The following is a 21,574-nucleotide window of genomic DNA, read 5'->3' on the forward strand; positions in this document are numbered from 1 at the left end:
TAAGCCCTTAAGCAAACTCCTCCCCCGTTAAGCAAAGAGAAAATGGTGGGGTTTCCATTTTATTGAAAGGGCGTATTATAGACGAAACAAAGCTGTCAACAACAATAGCGCGATGCTCGCTTGCCCAGCATCTCACACACAGGAATGGCACATCCAACAATAGCTGGCTCGGTCAGTCATTGGGCTTTTCTTTTCAGTTTGTTGTTGTTGGGAATTGGTCTCTGGTTTTGCTTTTGTTTGTTATTGCCTTTAGTCGTAAAATAGGATTTAAAGGATAACATAAAATAAATCGTTTTAACAGTAAGGCTTTTACTATGTCTGTTGGAGAACAGAAAAAAAACTGAATGGCACAAAAGAGGAGAAGGAGGAAGTGAGTGGGTGAATTCCAATGATGATAATGCAGACACAACACATAGCCCATTTACATTTGAAATCTCTCAAGCAAACACACTCTCCCACACACATTGCTATTGGCATAGACACGTCCATGTGCCATGTGACAGGCTAGGCGTCCTTTTTTTATGCTGCAATATAATCATAAAAATCCTTGTGAAAATGAAAAGATATTGGCCAAAAAGCGATTTTCATAAACCACTCAATGTATTCTCAACCATTTGGTTTTTTCTTTCGTTTCTTCTGATGTTTTTGATGCTGGGGAGTCCTTTCACATACACACTGTTGCTGTTTTAGTTGGCCCCCAGTTTTTTTGCAATACAAAACACAGACACACTCACACAAAAGAGTAACAAACGCTTGATGATGGTCTTTAGCACTTGTTAAAAAACATAAACGTTATTGACAATACAGTACACCACATACCATGGTAGCTAAAGTCAGCCTCATAATATGGCTTACAATAATAGCCAAAGTAAGTAAGAAAATGAACCTTTTATTAAACTGTGGCAAAAAACAGAAAAAAATCTTTGGAATAGAACTAGAAACAGTAAAATCTGAGGAAGGGATTGAAGGGGACTGTACAGGAATTGTCCAATTTCTAGAGTTATATCTCGAAAACTAGTAAAGGGATTCTCATTTTTTATTTTGTCTATGGAAGGATATACTCAATAAGTGTAGAATTGTTCGCTAAAATAATAATGATTTCTTTGAGCTTTTCCAGGTAAATCACTATTTAAAAAGTACCAATTTTTCCCTATTTTTCAATTCTGATGGAAAATACAAAAAATAAACCCAAAATAGCCCTCGCTTTTTTTTAATAAGCTCTTCGAGTGCATCTTGACATAATTCAAAGAAGTAAGGACGGGCTAAAGTCGGGCGAAGCCAACCTTTTGATACCCTATACCATATTGGATATGCAGGCTAAGTCGTCGAATTTAAAATTTGCTTAAATTTGATTTTTTGAAAAGTTCGATTGATAAATGGGTTAGCAAAGGCCTTAAAAGTGAAAATCGGGAGATGCTATATGCATGGGAAAATTCATCAGTCATCAGAAGTGTTATAAGAGAAACCTTCGGGCCAAAGTTTGTAATGATCAGTCAACAAATTAAAAAATTATTGAGTATTATTTAACATCGGAAGAAAATATATATGGGAGCTACATCTAAATCTGAACCGATTTCTATAAAATTCAATAGTAATACGGGAAGTCATAGCAGAATCTTTTGTACAAATGTTCATATGAATCGGTTAACAAATGACCAAATTATTGCAATTTTAGTCCAAATCGGACGAATATATATATGAGAGCTATATGTAAATCTGAACCGATTTCTATGAAATTTACAAAAAATATCGAGACTTCTAAGAGAAACGCTGGTGCAAAATTTCGTGAGAATCGGTATACAAATAACGATATAATTGCAATTTTAGTCCAAATCGGGCGAACATATATATGGGAGCTATATCCAAACTCTCAAACGATTTTTTCCAAATTTCAATGGGCCTCGTCTCTAGAAAGTGATTCTGAGTCATCGGTATACTAATCAATGTCTTTTTCTCTCTTCCTTTTGGGTGTTACAAACAATTTCACAAAGTTTTAATACCCTGTACCACAGTAGAGGTGTAGGGTATAAAACTTTGGCTAGAGTCGTCCCAATTTTTTTAGAGGCAAAAAATGTAAGAAAGACATGTTTCATTTCCGACATTTCCGTCTGTCGAAAGCACACTAACTTTCGAAGAAGCTAACCTAGCCACTTAAAATTTGCACAAATTCTTCTTATTGGTGTAGGTCGGTTGGCATTTTAAATGGGCCATGTCGGTACATGTTTTGATATAGCTGCCATATAGACCGAACTCCGGATATAGAGTAATGAGCCTATAAAAGGAGCATTTTTTCATTCTATTTCGATTTGGCACAACGAGTTCTAGTACCCCTCTTAGGTTACTTTTTAGTATTAAGAGCGCTCAACAAGCCAATCACTGGCTTTAGTGTATGTCCATAGTGGCATGGGGCGGATTAATATCCGCACCCTCGTTTCAAGCTAACCTAAACTAAAGCCGAAGGGTTGCCGGCTGAGCAACAACACCGAAGACGACACCCTGATATAACAAAATCATTGTTTGGCATCCCATTATTTCATCCCATGAAATCATAATTTTTCCTGACCAACTATATTGGTTTGGGTTTTTGGAAATTCGTCTTCCACTCTTTCTACCCTACACCACTACTGTAGTACAGGGTATTATAACTTAGTGAAATTGTTTGTAACACAGAGAAGGAAGAGAGATAGACCCATTGATAATTACACGAATCGACTCAGAATCACTTTTTGATTCGATTTTGGCAAAACGGATTTTCTTATGTTTTTTAATATTTCTGGTGAATTTCAAAGAAATCGGTTCAGATTTGTATGTAGCTGCCATGCATGTATATCGCCCGATTTTCACTCGAAGAGCCAGTGCAAGCGCATTTATTTACCAATCTGTGCATCATTTTGCACAACGCTTTCCTCGACGACTACCATAGTATTTGAGAATTTTGTTCTAAATCGGTTCAGATTTAGATATAGCTTCCTTATATAAATCAGTTCAGATTTAGATATAGCTTCCTTATATATTTTCGTCAGATTTTGGGTAATTTGCAATAATGTTGTAAAGAATTTGTCAATCGTAGTTATTACATATTTGCTCGTAATTTGATACGGATTGGTTAATAACCCATCTTAAAACATCCGCCGAGATCCATCAAAATTGGTTCAGAATTAGATATGGCTCCCACTTTGTACTAATAGGGTAGGTGTTGGGTATTATACAGTCGGCACTGCCCGAATTTTGCCCTTCCTTACTGGTTTCCCCGAAAGCCACTGTTTGAACGATCTACCCTACCTTGCAAAATCAATTTTTTCAACGTGTACACCAGGTTTGTCACTGTGCATTTTCCCCTTTCACACATAGATACATATGAAATTGATTCTTGATTGGGTAAATTTTTCATAGAATGACTGTTTGGAAGAAAATATCCTTAGCGTGGAAACATTATTGCCAACAGAATATCGAAACACTTCAAAGGAACTGTCAATGGACAATTCAATACATATTGATTTTTTTTGCTCTTCCCTTCCTAACAGCTAACAGTTAGCCCACTTAGACAAAAGAAGATTGGAAATTTCATCCTCGTTTTTTTTTTTATTATTCCCAATGAATACGTTTTTATTAGCCAACGAAGGGCCAATAACGTTGTCATTGAATTTTTCCACAGAATCTGGATCTGTATTTGATTTTTATTACATTTTCAATTGTTTATGATAGCAGTGTGATGTGACGACCCAGTCGCTCTTCCTGTTCACATACCCCTTATCATGCTCCATAATGCCAATATTCCAATTTTATGGAATGCTTGTTGTAAAAACTAATGGAAATTTGATTGAAAAATGTATTGTGCTGCACTTCTTGCCACTCAACTGTAAGTGGAGTGTTATTGTTTTCCTATTTTTATTAACATTCAAATGAAATGGGGGTAAAGGAAGGACTCTGCTCTGCTTTGTTCTATTATTTGAACAAATATTTGCAAAAGCCCAAAATCCTTTTTCATTATTTTATGTTTTAAGTTGAGGTTCTCTTATTTCCCCTATGAAATGCCAATTTCCATAAATATTGCGAAAGCGTATTTGCATGGAGATTTATATCAATTTTATATGCAATCCAAAACCAAGGTATAATAACTTATAAGTATGAAATCGTTTTCCTTTTCATATATGTAATGTAGTAGGTTTTGCTGTTAAAATATGATTTCTGTTGAACCAAATCTGGAAATAAAGTCAAAAGAGTTCAACTGACATTTTGTGTTTGGTAATTGAATATAGGTAAAAACGACGTAGGATGCTATTATTTGACCAATCAGTAAGTTAAGTTGTATCAATGATGGTTGGTCTAATAATCCAATTGGTATAACTCTTAAACCTGAAAATTGGTAATAGGGAAAATTTTCACTGAAACAAGTAAAAAGGCGTCAAGTTCGGCCAGGCCGAACTTTGGATACACACCACCTTGGGTATATACGTAAACTATCTTTCGTCATAATCCGGTGAAAACTACATACCTTATGCCCCGTAGCAGCTATATCGAAATATGGTCCGATTTGGACCAAATTCGACCCGCATATTGAGAGAACTAATAAATACAAGTTATTGTTCAATTTTGCAATACAAAATATTGGTCTTTTTGGTACCCATACCCAAATATAGACCGATCTGAACCATATACGACACGGACGTCAAAAAGCCTAACATAAGTCACTGTGTCAAATTTCAGCGAAATCGGATTATAAATGTGCTTTTTATGGGACCAAGAATTTAGATCAAGAGATCGGTCTATATGGCAGCTATATCCAAATCTGAACCGATCTGGGCCAAATTGCAGAAAGTGGCTGAAGAGCCTAACGGAACTCACTGTCCTAAATTTCGGCAAAATCGGACAATAAATGCGCCATTTATGGCCACAAAACCTTAAATCAAGAGATCGGTCTTTATGGCAGCTATATCCAAATCTGATACCGATCTCAACCAAATTGCAGAAAGTTATTGAAGAGCCTAACATAACTCACTGTCCCAAATTTCGGCAAATCGGACAATAAATGCGCCTTTTATCAGCCCAAGACCTTAAATCTAGAGATCGGTCCATATGACAGCTATATCCAAATCTGAAGCGATCTGTTCCAATCTCCAGAAAGTTGTTGAAGAGCCTAACACAACTCACTGTCCCAATTTTCGGCGACATCGGACCATAAATGCGCCTTTTATGGGCCCAAAACCTCAAATCGAGAGATCGGTCTATATAGCAGCTATATCCAAATCTGGACCGATCTGGGCCAAATTGTAGAAAGATTGAAGTGGCCAACGCATCTCCCTGTCCCAAATTTCGGCGAAATCGGACTATAAATGCGCCTTTTATGGGCCCAAAACTTTAAATCGAGAGATCGGTCTATATGGCAGCTATATACAAATCTGAACCGACCTGAGCCAAATTGCAGAAAGTGGTTGAAGAGCCTAACGCAACTCACTGTCCCAAATTTCGTCAAAATCGGGCCATAAATGAGCTTTTTATAGGCCCAAAACCTTAAATCAAGAGATCGGTCTATATGGCAGCTACATCCCAATCTGAACCGATCTAAGCCAAAATGAAGAAGAATGTCGAAGGGCCTAACACAACTCACTACCCTAAATTTCAGGTAAATCGGTAATAAATAAGGCATTTATGGGCCTAAGACCCTAAATCGACGGATCGGTCTATATGACAGCTATATTCAATTCTGGACTGATGTGGGCCAAATTGAGGAAGAATGTCGAAGAGCCTTACACAATTCACTGTCCCAAATTTCTGCTAAATCGGATAATAAATGTGGCTTTTATGGGCCTAAGACCCTAAATCGGCGGATCGGTCTATATGGGGCCTATATCAAAATATAGTCTGATACAGCCCATCTTCGAACTTAACCTGCTTATGGACAAAAAAAAAAGAATCTGTGCAAAGTTTCAGCTCAATATCTTTATTTTTAAAGACTGTAGGGTGATTTCAACAAACAGACGGACAGATAGACGGACATGGCCTTAAAGGATCGGAAATGGATATTTCGGTGTGTTGCAAACAGAATGACAAAATTAATATACCCCCATCCTTCGGTGGTGGATATGAAATCGTTTGTCCTTGTTTTAAAGAATCAAGCCAAAGATGAGAAAACTTAACTTAGGTTAGGCTGAAAAGAGGGTGCAGATATTGATCCACCCCATGCCACTATGAACATACACCTAGACCAGTAATCGGCTTGTTGTGAGCTCTAAAAACTATAAAGTAACCTCTAAAAAGAAAATTTTAAATTAATTCCGTGCTACTTACAAAATTCTTAATTGTTTTCAATCCAACTCCCCTAAGTTGGTTCATGTCTGATATTGGGTCTCCACCTAAGTACCGGTGTATCTGTTGGACGCGAAAACCGGGCAATGACTAAGGAATGCTCCAACGTCTCGTCATCTTCCCCGCATGCCCTACACATGCTATCACTTGCCGCACCGATTTTACATAAGTGAGGTCGTAGTCCTATGTGTCCCGTTATGATACCAATAGCTATACTGACCTACTTCTTGCTTCCTTTCAGTAATAGCCTCGTCTTCTCGCGATGTGGATCCCCAGACAGGATTTTCACCGTTTCGCTGTTCCACAATGTTGCACGCCCACTCCCTTACTCGGACTGCGTCGACCCGAAAGGCTTCGGGTTAACCAAGTTAATTGACGGCAGTCCTCTGGCCTTCACCGCCAAATCGTCTGCCCTTTCATTTCCCCTTACTCCGTTATGGCCGGCAACCAAACGATGCGAATTTTGTCATCCTCAGAGAAGGCGTTAATCTCCTTTTTACACTGCAAGACTGTTCGTGACCTTACCGTCCTGCTTGTTTTTGTCCTTATGGCAATTTTACTGTCGGTAAAGATGTTCACACTCGAGGTCCTAGCGTTAGCACCGCACCACTTTATGCATTCCGTTATCGCCCGGATCTCCGCCTGCAGGACCGTATTATGGTCAGGCAGTCTAAAACAGATGTCAGTCCCTGTGTTCTCAATGTAAAGCCCCAGGCCCACTCTGCCCTCTAGCTTTGATGCATCCGTGTAACATGATCTTCCAGATGGCAATGCTAGGGATCCGTCAATCCAAGACTGTGCCGATGGCAGCAGTGCCTCGCACTCGACTTTAAGGTTCATCGAACTTAACTTAAATACGATATATTTTCCACGCATTATTAGGAGAGGATAACCACCGCTGAACATTTTTATACCCACCACCGAAGGATGGGGGAATATTCATTTTGTCATTCCGTTTGCAACACATCCTACATCCAACACAGCGTACAAATCTAAGACGATCTAGACATGTCCGTCCGTCTGTCTGTTGAAATCACGCTACAGTCCTTAAAAATAGAGATATTGAGCTGAAACTTTTCACAGATTCTTTTTTTTTTTGTCCATAAACAGGTTAAGTTCAAAGATGGGCTATATCGGACTATATCTTGATATAGCCCCCATATAGACCGATCCGCCGATTAAGGGTCTTAGGCCCATAAAAGCCACATTTATTATCCGATTTTGCTGAAATTTGGAACAGTGAGTTGTGTTAGGTCCTCCGACATCCTTCGTCAATTTGGCCCAGTTCGGTCCAGATTTGGATATAGCTGCCATATAGTCCGATCCTCCGATTTAGGGTCTTAGGCCCATAAAAGCAACATTTATTATCCGATATTGCTGAAATTTGGGACAGTAAGTTGGGATAGGCCCTTCGACATCCTTCTTCAGTTTGGCCTAGATCGGTCCAGATTTGGATATAGCTGCCATATAGTCCGATCCTCCGATTTAGGGTCTTAGGCCCATAAAAGCCACATTTATTATCCGATTTTGCTGAAATTCGGGACAGTGCTTTGTGTTTGGCTCCTCGATATTTGCCATGTAGACCGATATCTCGATTCAAAGTCTTGGCCCCATAAAAGGCGCATTTATAATCCAATTTAATTGAAATTTGACACAGTGACTTATGGTAGGCTTTTCGGACGGCCGAATTTAACGCCTTTTTACTTGTTGTTGATGTTTTTACCAGAATTCGATCCAAGTTGTACAGCGTTATAGGCGGACATGCTAACCTCTGTAGTATGATATCAATAAATAAATATCATGTAGCTGCCATTTCTAGTTTAACAAGTACATCAGTATGAACTAGGTAACACTTCGTGTCAGCTACTCTGTACCTTCCAAAAATATTCTTCCTATATGCGCTTCTATGGCTGTAGTAGCCAAAATTTAGCAACAATTTTGACAACAGTTTGCCCGTTATGTTTTATTTCAAAGCTCAGCTTGAGAGTAAAAGTCGGTTGTCCCGACTTTTTCCACTCCATACTTTTTTTCAGAAAGGGTAACCTTTTTGCTTGAAAAACTCAGTTACTCTATCCTATATCGTCTGTATCTCTACTAGAAATAAGTTAATCTGTGCAAAAAGTGTTTCGATCGATCAATTTACCAAAGAAAAATTTATATTCCTGCCAGGGTTTAGGAAATATTTTTTTCTATGTTCTCAGTGACATAGAATTCATGCATTCAAGGAAGAACAAAAGGATATCAAAAAAAAAAAACCCTTGAAAAGCAAAATAAAACTAAAACAGAAAAGCTTTCTGATTTCTCGAGCGTTAAGTAACTTTCCTTGTACTTTGCTGCTCATGATGATGATGCTGATGCTGTTGCTGGTGATGACGATGGTCCCTGGGGTATTTATCACTGTCATATGTACGAAATGGCATAGCCATGGCACTCTATATTTCATGCCTTCATCATTGTCGTTCGTTTGTTGTAGGGGATCTGTAGCGTGGCTCTGTTCCATAACCTTTCTTGGCTGTCTAGCTGTCTGTTCGTGCGACGGTCCGCCTGTCTTTCAACTTTGCTGCCAGAAGGCCCCAAAATAGTGCATTTTGCTGTAGATTTCATTCGCTTGTCTTTCCCATTACAAGTTTAACAAAGCAAAAGTTCCTCTTTAATATGAAATCGAATGGCATACCTTAAGGGTTGTTGTTTGTTACGCATATTTGATGTTTGTGTCCTACCCATAGGTATGGCAAACACGAGGTACGAAAGCAATGTGACGACCTTGACTTGTTTGCCAAAATCATTAAAAATTTGTTGTGTTTACAGTGGCAGTTTCTATACACTGCTTGTTTGTTGGCGTTTTCGCTTAACACATCTAATTGACATTGAGAAACTTTTTTACTTGTTCTCTTGATGTACCTTTTTGATGGGGTATGGGGGCAAAAAGTAAATAAATATGATATGCACTAAATATATTTTTCTTTAGAATTTTCCTTAGCCTTGTCTGGCGCCTTGTTGTTGGGGGCGTCTTTTGGTTGCCCTCATGTCTCTTCGCTTACCCGATTTAATGCTCATTTCATGAAGGGAAAATCGATTTTTCTATAATTCATAAGCAGTCATAAAAACGTGATTTGCATGCATACTTTTAGGTGTGTACTTCCGCTTGTGGGCCAATGCCTACTTTAAGGCGTTGAGGCAAAAAATATAAATTGCCCTACAATTTATAAGAAGCGCCATAAGATATGATGGCATGCCATAGACATACATACAAATAGGCGTTAAATAGGGCGGTTTTACACAACATTTAAGTTGTTTTGCCTTAAGTGAGTGTGTGTTTGTTTTTTGTTGTTTTTGCTGGCAGCCACTTTTAATAGGGGTTGAGATGGCTGAATGGATTTTTGATTATGCCAACACCACAAGGTTATTGTGCCCTCTTAACAAAGCAAAGCGAAGCTAGTGTTATTTTTGTTGTTGGCATTGGTGTCATACCAAGGATCGCGCCTTTTTTTTTCGTTGCGCCCAATTATGTTTAATTTTTTATTATTAATGTTGGTAGACAACTGTTAACATTGCCTTAGAGGGTATAACGATACATATAAGGATTCTGGCGTATAGACAGCATCGGGAAATGAATTGAGAAGGCTAGGAAAATAAAACTATTTTAGGATAAAATCTATAAAATACCCTAGAAGAAGTGCTTTTCGAACTACGCCGAAGTGTGCTGAGGATTTTGGTATAGGCCATGACATGTCGAAAAGATTGCCCGATCACTGTTTAGTATATCAAGTTGAGATTATAGTATAGTGATTAAGATTCAAATGTATTATTGACTAATTTTTATACCCACCACCGAAGGATGGGGGAATATTCATTTTGTTCTTCCGTTTACAACACTTCGAAATATCCATTTCCGACCCTATAAAGTATATATATTCTTGATCAGCGTAAAAATCTAAGACGATCTAGCCATGTCCGCCCGTTTATCCGTCCGTCCGCCTGTCCGTCCGTCTGTCCGTCCGTCTGTCTGTCGGTCTGCCTGTTGAAATCGCGCTACAGTCTTTAAAAAACAGATATTGATTCTTTTTTTGTCCATAAGCTGGTTAAGTTCGAAGATGGGCTATATCGGACTATATCTTGATATAGCCCCCATAAAGACCGTTCCGCCGATTTCGGGTCCTAGGCCCATAAAAGCCACATTTTTCATCCGATTTAGGTTAAAATTGGGATAGTGAGCTGTGTTGGGTTAGTCGACATCCCACTTCAATTTGGCTCAGATCGGTTCAAATTTCAATATAGCTGCCATATAAACCGATCGATTTAAGGTTTTATACCCATAAAATGCGCATTTATTGTCCGATGTCGCCGAAATTTGGGACAGAAAGTTTTGTTAAGCCCTTCGAGAGACCTCTTCTATTTGTCTCAGATCGGTCCAGATTTCAATATAGCCGCCATATAGACCGATCTCTCGATTTAAGGCATTGGGTCCATAAAAGACGCACTTATAGTACGATTTCGCAAAAATTTGGGACAGTGAGTTGTGTTAGGCTCTTCAAAAACTTTCTGCAATTTTAGCCCACACTGGTCCAGATTTCGATATAGTTACCATACAGACTAATCTCTCGATTTAAGGTCTTGGGCCCATAATTTGGGACAGTGAATTGTGTTAGGCCAGTCGACATCCTTTTTCAATTTAGCTCAGATCAGTGCAGATTTGTATATGGCTGCCATATAAATAGATCGATCTCTCGATTTAAGGTTTTAAGCCCATAAACGGCTCATTTATTGTCCTATGTCACCGAAATTTGGGACAGTGAGTTGTGTTAGACCTTTCGACATCTTTGTTCAATTTGGGCCAGATCGGTCAAGATTTGAATATAGCTGCCATAAAGACCGATCTCTCGATTTAAGGTTTTGGGCCATAAAAGGCACATTTATTGACCGATGTCGCTGAAATTTGGGACAATGAGTTGTGTTGGCCCCTTCGAGATTCTTCTTCAATTTGGCTCAGATCGGTGAATCGGAGAATTCGTCGAAAAGTGATGACTGAAAATACAATAGCAGAGGCGAGTTTGCGAGCCTAACCCCGAGGAGAACGCACAACTGGGCGCCTTACTCTTTCTACCTACCTATTTCCAACCAGACTCACTTATACTGAAAACTCTTTTTGATGTTCTCGTCGGATTTTGAATGCAGGTGTTTAGCGCCATAGCCGAACAAGCTAGCTTCAATAACAAGATAAGTACCATTTGGCATTAGATTTAAACTTTTGCGGCGATGGCTATAAATGTGACGCCGTTAATTCCTAATAGTCTCTTTGGTCTGGCATGTAATCAATACCAAATAGTATTGAACAAGTAAAAACGTGCTAAGTTCGGCCGCGCCGAATCTTATATACCCTCTACCATGGATCGAATTTGTCGAGTTCTTTCCCGTTATCTCTTTTTAGAAAAACAAAGGTTAAAAGCAAAGAATTGCTATGCTTATTGAATTAAATGTTGGAGACCACAGTAGAAGTCTATGTGCAAAATTTCAACCAAATCGAATAAAACATTGAGCCTTTTAGGGCCTCAAGAAATAAAATGGTGAGATCGGTTTATAGGGAAGCTGTATCAAGCTATATACCGATTCAGACCACATTTGACACATATGTAGGATGTCATGGAAAAAGCCGTTGCACAAAATCAAATTCAGCCACATCGGATAATAATTACTCCCTCTAGAGACTTAAAAAGTCAAGATTCCAGATCGGCTTATATGGTAGCTATATCAGATATGGACCGATATCGGTACGGACGTCGAGGGGTCTAACATAAAGCACGGTGCCAAATTTTAGCGTAACCGGGAACCAAATGAGTTTTTTATAGGCCCAAGACCTTAAGTTAGGAGATCGGTATATTGGGCAGCTATATTCAAACATGTTCAGATCTGAACCATATTTGGTATGGATGTCGAGAGTTCAAACATAACTCGCTGAGCCATCCGTTATAACTTCTGATCGTCATGAAATTTTACGAGGAGCAAGAAAATATACAAGGATCGAAAACCGAATCTTTGATGTGTTGTAAACGGAATGAGAAAATGAATATACCCTAACCTACCCCTCAGTAGTGAAAGTAATAATTTCAAAGTACCGTGCGTTTTTATACCCTACACCACCATTGTGGTACAGGATATTATAAGTTTGTGCATTTGTTTGCAACGCAAAGATGGAGAAGAGATAGGGCCATTGATGAGTCTACCGATTGACTCAGAATCACTTTCAGATTCGTTTTAGCAAAGTCCGTCTGTGAGTCCATGTATTCTTGTAATCAAGGTACAGGTCATATTTGTTGTCCAATCGTCACTAAATTTTGCATGTGTCACTTTTTTGGCTCAAGGGCGAAAAAATCGGTAAAATCTAAATCTAGTAAAAATCGGTTCAGATTTAGATACAGCTCCCACATACATATATAGCCCGATTTGCACTTTAATGGCTGTAGTAATACAATTTTTAACCGATCTGCACAAAATTTGACATGGATTGTTTTGTTATTGGTCTTAACATATCTGCAAAATTTTATCAAAATCGGTTCAAATTTAGATATAGCTCCCCTATGTATGTACAGCCCGATTTGTACTTAAATTACCTTATTAACTACAATTTTCAACAGAACTACACAAAATTTGGCGTGAATTGTTCTTTTACTGATCTTAACATATCTGCAGGATTTCATCAAAATCGGTTCAGATTTAGATATAGCTACCATATATAAGTATCGCCCGATATGAACTTTAATGGCCGTAGTAACTAAAATTCTTAACCGATCTGCACAAAATTTGGCGCGGATTATTTTGTTACTGACTTTAAGCTACCTGCAAGTTTTCATCAAAATCGGTTCAGATTTAGATATAGCTCTCATATAAATATATCGCCCGATTTTCACTCCTAGAGCCACTGCAAGCACATTTATTGACCAATCTTGCCAAAATATTGCAAAACGCTTTCCTCGACGACTACCACAGTATCTGAGGAGTTTGTTCGAAATCGGTTCAGATTTAGATATAGCTCCCATATATATGTTCGTCCGATTTGCAGTAATATTGCAATAAAATGGTTTTTTGTTAACCGATTTTCTCGAAATTCGGCAGGAGGGATTTTCTCTTGACTATCAATATTACTGGTGAATTTCATCGAAATCGGTTCAGATTTAGATATAGCTCTCATATATATATATATCTTCCGATTTTAACTTTTAGAGTCACAGCAGACGCATCTATTAATCCATCTTGCCAAAATTTTTCCAAACGCTATCCTCGACGACTGCCACAGTATCTGAGGAGTTCGCTGGAAATCGGTTTAGATTTAGATATAGAAATTATATTTATGTTCGTCCGATTTTGAGAAATATTGTAAAAAAGTTAACCGATCCTGTCGAAATTTTGCAGGAAGGATTTTCTTATGGCTCTCAATATTACTGGTGAATTTTATAGAAATCGGCTCAGATTTAGATATAGCTGTCGTATATGTATATCGTCAGATTTTCATCCCTAGAGCCACTGCAAGCGCATTTATTGACCAATCTTGCCAAAATTATGCACAACGCTTTCCTCGATGACTACCACATAATCTGAGAAGTTTGCTCGGAATCGATTCAGAATTAGATATAGCTCCCATATATACGTTCGTCCGATTTTGGGTAACTTGCAATAATGTTGTCATTTGTCAACCGTAGTTTTTACAGTTTGAACATATTTGCTCGCCGAGTTCCATCAAAATTGGTTCAGAATTGGATAGAGGTCCCACATTGTACTTATAGGATAGGTGTAGGGTATTATACAGTCGGCACCGCCCGAATTTTGCCCTTCCTTACTGGTTTCCCTTTTTAAAATCAGCTGACGAAAGCCTTAAATCCGGATTTAATGAGCAGTGTAAACAGGGTTTTAGTTTTACTTTTCACGATGGCCACGGTTATTGCCTTGCCTTTTGATTCAACTCCATTTTGCGAATTTCCCCATGCAATTCCAAAATTTTAAATGAATTCTAATTCAAAGACCCGCACGCTGTATCTCTGGACATATTGTTATTCTTTGTATCATCTTCATTCTCCGTTTGTTTTTTGTGGTTATCCATGTGGCTCGTGTTATTCTACGAGTATTTTGGCTGTAACATTTTCTAGTTATTTTTGTTATTTTCTGCTCCTGCCACATTATATGGCTTGAATGTGTTCCATTGTCCTTGTAGCGAAGATTTCACACTTCTTTCTCTCATGACGGGGCATCGCTCATGCATAAGTAATGATAATGATGAAATGGCACAAATAAAAAACCCAGTCAACGTCAACACAAGCGAAACGAAATGAAAAACCAAAACAAAAAAAAAAATAAATAAATGGAAAATGGATGATAACAAAACAATGCCACAGTCAACCGAACAACCGAAACAACAATGCCAAAAAGTCAGTGAAAAAGTTAACAAGACATGAAAAAGCAATCATGGGGTCGTCGTCGTCATGAGTAATGACTTGTTTTCCTTGCATTCGGACTGCGCCTCACCATGATTTACGCAAAGCTTGTAAAAGAAGAGAAATGTTTTTCTTTTTGTTAATTTTTGCTTGATCGTGGGATAGCCTGATTTTTAATGGTTCATTTAAAAATGCTGAAAAGCATAAAAAAAGAAGTATGTCATTTAAGTTTGGAAGGTATTGAAATATGGGTGTTTTAAAAAGTGTCTGAAGTGTTAAAGTGCCTAAAAGTAGGCAACAAGCTGCATAATAAAAAGTCCCCCTGATAATAGTTAACATTTTTTATAACCCTTCACCATACTTGGTGCAGATATTAGAGGTCCATCTAAAAGTAAAAAAATCGAATGGGAATTCCGCCTTCTAGGGGCTTGAAAAGAAAAATCGAGAGCTACAGACCATAAAGGTCATAGGAGAAGCCTTACTTTTTATACCCACCACCGAAGAATGGGGGTATATTCATTTTGTCATTCCATTTGCAACACATCATAATATCTATTTCCGACCCCACAAAGTATATATATTCTTGATCAGAGTAAAAGTCGATCTAGACATGTCCGTCCGTCTGTCTGTTGAAATCACGCTACAGTCTTTAAAAATAGCGATATTGAGCTGAAAGAGATATTGAGCTGAAACTTTTTGTCCATAAGCAGGTTAAGTTCGAAGATGGGTCTATATCGGACTATATCTTGATATAGCCCCCATATAGACCGGTCCGCCGATTTAGGGTTTTAGGCCCATTAAAGCCACATTTATTATCCGATTTTGCTAAAATTTGGAAAAGTGCGTTGTGTTAGGCCCTTCAACATCCTTCCTCAATTTGGCCCAGATCGGTTCAGATTTGGATATAGCTGCCATATAGACCGATCCGCCGATTTATGGTCTTTGGTTCACAAAAGCCACATCTATTATCCGATTTTGCTGAAATTTGAGACAGTGAGTTGTGTTAAGCCCTTCGACATCCTTCGTTAATTTAGTTCAGGTCGGTTCAGATTTGGATATAGCTGCCTTATAGACCGATCCGCAGATTTATGGTCTTAGGCCAATAAAAGCCACATTTAATATTCGATTTTGCTGAAATTTGGGACAGTGAGTTGTGTTAGGCCCTTCGACATCCTTCGTCAATGTGGCTCAGATCGGTCCAGATTTGGATATAGCTGCCATATAGACCGATCCACCGATTTAGGGTCTTAGGCCAATAAAAGCCACATTAATTATCCGATTTTTGTGAAATTTAGAACAGCAAGTTGTGTTAGGCCCTTTGACATCTTTCAGGAATTTGGCTTCGATCGGTTCAGATTTGGATATAGCTGCCATATAGACCGATCCTCCGATTTAGGGTCTTAGGCCCACAAAAGCCACATTTATTATCCGATTTTTTTGAAATTTGAGACAGTGAGTTGTGTTAAGCCCTTCAACATCCTTCGTCAATTTGGCTCAGGTCGGTTCAGATTTGGATATAGCTATCATATAGACCGATCCGCGGAATGAAGGTCTTAGGCCAATAAAAGCCACATTTATTATCCGATGTCGCCAAAATTTGGGACAGTGAGTTAAATTAAGCCCCTCGCCATACATTTGCAATATGGCACAGATCGGTCCAGAATTAGATATAGCTGCAATATAGACCGATCTCCCGATTTTAAGTTTTGAGCCCATAAAAGGCGCATTTATTGTCCGATGTCGCCGAAATTTTGGACAATGAGTTGTGTTAGGACCTTCGACATCTTTCTTCAATTTAGCCCAGATCGATTCAGATTTGAATATAACTGCAATATAGACCGATATCTCGATTTACAGTCTTGGCCCCATAAAAGACATATTTATAATCCGTTTTCACTGAAATTTGTCACAATGACTTATGTTTCGACATCCGTGCCGTATTAGGTTCAGATCGATTTATTTTTATGCACAATTGAACAATGACTTGTACTTATTAGTATTTGATTCAAATCGGAATATATTTCGATTTTTCACCGGATTTTGGCGAAAGGTGGTTTACATATATACCCGAGGTGGCGGGTATCCAAAGCTCGGCCCGGCCAAACTTAACACCTTTTTACTTGTTCAATTTTGCAAAAGGTGGAACTTTGTCGATGGAATCGATAGTAAATTTATCAATCGATATTCTGCCAAAAACTGAAATATCGATAGTGCCATCAATATGTTGCCTTCTTTCCTCTATGTGCTTAAAAAAACAATTGGCAGGTAAGTTAACGTGGGAGCTGAATCAGGTTATGGACCTATTCATATTTGGCAAGTATGTTGAAGGTTAAAGGAGAAGTTATTGTGCAAAATTCCAACCAAATTGGATAATAATTGCGGCCTGTTGGGCTTTATGAAGTAATATTAATGAATCGGATTATATGGAAGATATATAACGTCTTACATCAATAAGAAGAATCTGTGCAAAATTTCAAGTGGCTAGCTCTCTTCTTTTAACCGCTATCGTCACTGCGATAGACTTTCAGGTGGACGGACATTGCTAGTCTAGGGTCGCACAACAATATTTCGAAGTTACAAACGGAATGACAATATTAGCATTCCCCAATCCTGAAGGCGGAGGGTATACAAAATTTAACCCAGTACCAAAAATCTCTAAATTTGTAATAATTTACCTCTTTTCATTAGCCACCCCTCTATAAACATCAATCCCCTTTCCAAATGTTTTTCATATCCTTTTTTGTGCTCAAGAAACTACGGCAGCAATTTGTGTCATATGTCGATGTTAACTCCTGCCTTAGACCGATTCCCCTCTACCACAAACATAAAGTTACCTTGTACCTGTCTAGATTTCTGCCTAGATGACAGGCATCTCTTATTTGCCTCACAAAACCTCAAAACTCTCAATCAATTTGCCTATTTCCTTCCTTCCTATTTTGGACTTCACTTTTGCTAAATGCATAAATCTTAAAGCAAATGTTGAGGTTAACCCTCCATACTCCAATGCAGAATTCTGTTATTGACTACCAGGTAAAGATATTGAAATATGGCTAAGAGACTAAAACCAACCAGAGGGGGAGGCATTTTACACTTGTTACTCAAACCACTATATCCCTTTTACAGAAGAAGAACAAGAAAATGTTGTAAAATGTTGTCGGAATATCCTGCCTATGCGTGTGTGTATGTGTGTGTGTATAGTTGTTAGTTTGATGTTTTGGTTTAGGACCATTAACTTTACAATATTGGAACATGTATCTTGAATTAAGATATGGTCTAGCAATGCAGGGTTGTTTGACATGTTAAGGGGCCTTTAAAAGTATTATAGGGGAATCGAAACTAAAACGTGTTATAAGTAATAACAAGTAAAAGCGTGCTAAGTTCGGCCAGGCCGAATCTTATATACCATCCAACATGGATCAGATTTTTCAAGTTCTTTTCCCGGTAAATCTTTATATGCAAACAAAGTATAATGGATAAGAATTGCGCCCTATAGGGGCTTAAGAAATAAAATCGGGAGATCAGTTTATATGGGAGTTACCTCAGGTTATGAAGCGATTGAGAGCATATTTGGCACATATAATAAAGTTCGTAGTAGAAGTCTTTGTACCAAATTTAAGCCAAAGCGGATATGAATTGCGCCCTCTAGAGGCTCAAGAAGTATAAACGGGAGATCGGCTTACATGGAAGCTATATAAGGTTATAAACCGATTTAGAACATTATTAGTCCAGTTATTGAAAGTCGCAATAAAACATCGCATACATAATTTCAGCCAAATCAGTTAAGAATTACGCCTTCTAGAGGCTCAAGCAGCCCAGATTCGAGATCGGTTTATACGTCAGCTATATTAGGTTATGAACCGATTTTAACCATACTTAGCACAGTTGTTGGAAGGCATAACAAAACACCTCATACAAAATTTCAGTCAATTGGAATTATAATTGCGGCCTAAGAAATCAAGATCCAAGATCGGTTTCTATATGTGGCATCAAAACATGGACCGAAATAGGCCACTTAGACTCCCAACTGACCTACACTAACAGAAAGTATTTGTGCAAAATTTCAAGTGCCTAGCTTTATTCCTACGAAAAATAGCATGCTTTCGATAAACGGACGGACATGGCTAAATAAACTAATCATGTCAAGGAACGCAAGAATATATGGACTTTGTTGTGTCGCAGATCCATATTTCGATGTATTACAAACGGAATGACTAAATTAGTATACCCCCACCCTATGCTGGACAAATAAAAAAGGGGTAAGTTCGATCACGCCAAATCCATGCAAAATGCAAATTTTGCCCATGAGCATTCCACTAAGGAACAGGGGCAAACTTCTCACATCTCAATGAGTGCAGTCCGATTCAAATTTAAGCTCAATGATAAGGGGCCTCCATTTTATAGCCGAGTCCGAACGGCGTGCCGCACTGCGACACTCTTTGGAGAGAAGTTTTACATGGAATAGTACCTCACAAATGTTGCCAGCATCAAGAGGGGAAAATCACCGCTGCCAAATTTTTTTAATGGTCTCGCTTAGATTCGAAACCCCGGCGTTCAGCGTCATAGACGGACATACTAACCTCTGCGCTACGGTGGCTTCCACCAAATCCATGAACTTTGCAAAAAATGTACCATTTTTACTCAGTTTGTGAAGGGTGATTTTTAAGCTTTTATCTTTTTGGCAACACTGGTTTAATCAGCTCACACACGTTTCGTGTTTTGTTGCACTGTCAAACATCTTCAGTTTGGTCTATAATTTAAACATGAATCGTTTTACAACCAAACAACGCTTGCAAATTATTGAATTTTATTATCAAGATGTGTGCTCTGTTAAGAGAGTTAATCGCGCGCTTCTTCCATTGAGCGACGAAGCTCATTTTTGGCTCAATGGGTACGTAAATAAGCAGAATTGTTGATTTTGGAGTGATCAGGATCAGCCAGAAATATTGCAGAAAAAGACACAGTTTGGTGCGGTTTATGGGCTGGTGGCATCATTGGACCGTACTTCTTCAAAGATGATGCGAATCGTAACATAACTGTGAGTGGTGAGCGCTACCGTGAGATGATATGAAACTTTTTTTTGCCCAAAATGGAAGAGCTTGACCTGCATGATATGTAGTTTCAACAAGACGGTGCCACATGCCATACAATGGACTTATTGAGAGGCGAGATCGGTGAACATTTTGTTGTACGTTCGTGACCGGTCAATTGTCCTCCTAGATCGTGAGATTTAACGCCTTTAGACTATTTTTGTGGGGTGATATTTTAAAGCCCACCGACAAGCCCGCTTCAATTGATGCATTGGAAGTCAACATTGAAGCATTTATTCGTGAGATACCATCCGAAATGTTGGAAAGAGTATGCCAATATTACACTATGCAGATGGAACATTTGAGGCGCTGTCACGGTCAACATTTGCATGAAATAAACTACAAATATTAAATTATATGGATGGTACTATCGACTCAAATAAAGGTTTCATGAATTTTGTGTGCTTTTTTTGAAAAACGTTCCTATAGCCTTTTTATTTGAGTTATTTTGTAAGAATCCAATCAAATATTGATTGAGTCTTACGAAATAAGACCCCAATGCAACAAAGCCCCAAACGAAATAAAGACCACAAAATGGGGCTTTATTTTATAATGAAATAAGACCCTAACATTAAAAATGAAATGAGGACACAACGAAATGAATCAAGTAAAAAGGCGTTAAGTTTGGCCGGGCCGAACTTTGGATACCCACCATCTCGGGTATATATGTAAACGACCTTTCGTCGAAATCCGGGGAAAATGCATACCTTATGCCCCATAGCAGCTATTTCGAAATATGATCCGATTTGGACCAAACACTAATAAGTACAAGTCATTGTTCAATTGTGTATAACAAAATATTGGAATTTATAGTAGCCATATCTAAAAATAAATCGATATGTACCATATACGACAGGGATGTCGAAAAACCTAACATCAGTCACTGTGTCAAATTTTAGTAAAATCGGATTATAAATGCGCCTTTTATGGAGCCAAGACTTTAAATCATGATATCGGTCTATATTGCAGCTATATCCAAATCTGGATCGATTTGGGCCAAGTTGCAGAAAAATGTCGAAGAGCCTAATAAAACTCACTGTCCCAAATTTCGGCTAAATCGCACAATAAATACGCCTTTTATGGCCCCTAAACCTTAAATCGGGAGATCGATCTATAGTGCAGCTATATCCAAATCTGGACCGATTTGGGCCAAGTTGTAGAAAAATGTCGAAGGGATTAACTTAACTCACTGTCCCAAATTTCGGCGACATCGAACGATTAATGCGTCTTTTATGGGCCCAAAACCTTAAGTCGAGAAATAAGTCTATATGACAGCTATATCCAAATCTGGACCGATGTGAGCCAAATTAAAGATGGATGTCGAAGGGTCTAACGCAACTCACTGCCACAAATTTTGGCAAAATCGGACGATAAATGTGCCTTTTATGGGCCCAAAACTTTAAATCGAGAAATCGGTCCATATGGCAGCTATATCCAAATCTGGACCGAACTGGGCCAAATTGAAAAAAGATGTCGACTGGCCTATCACAACTCACTTTCCCAATTTCCAATCGGATAATAAATGTGGCTTTTATGGACCTAAGTACCTAAATCGGCGGATCGGTCTATATGACAGCTATATCCAAATCTAGACCGATCTGCGCCAAATTGAAAAAGGATGTCGACTGTCGAAACACAACTCACTGTCCTAAATTTCGGCGACATCGGACAATAAACGCGCCTTTTAGATGCCCAAAATCTTGAATCGAGTGATCGGTCCATATGGCAGCTATATCCAAATCTGGACCGATCTAAGCC

The 21,574-nt window shown here is 38.5% G+C and overlaps 1 protein-coding gene across 4 annotated transcripts in view; it reads left to right on the forward strand.

Annotated features, from left to right (window-relative positions):
* The window catches only part of LOC106087882 (homeobox protein orthopedia), a 114,655-nt gene that overhangs the window by 87,562 nt on the left and 5,519 nt on the right, over positions 1–21,574 (forward strand). The gene's annotated exons all lie outside the window — the stretch shown is intronic.

This window comes from Stomoxys calcitrans, chromosome 5, assembly GCF_963082655.1.
Source record: "Stomoxys calcitrans chromosome 5, idStoCalc2.1, whole genome shotgun sequence".
In the NCBI taxonomy this organism is placed as follows: Eukaryota; Metazoa; Arthropoda; class Insecta; order Diptera; family Muscidae; genus Stomoxys; species Stomoxys calcitrans.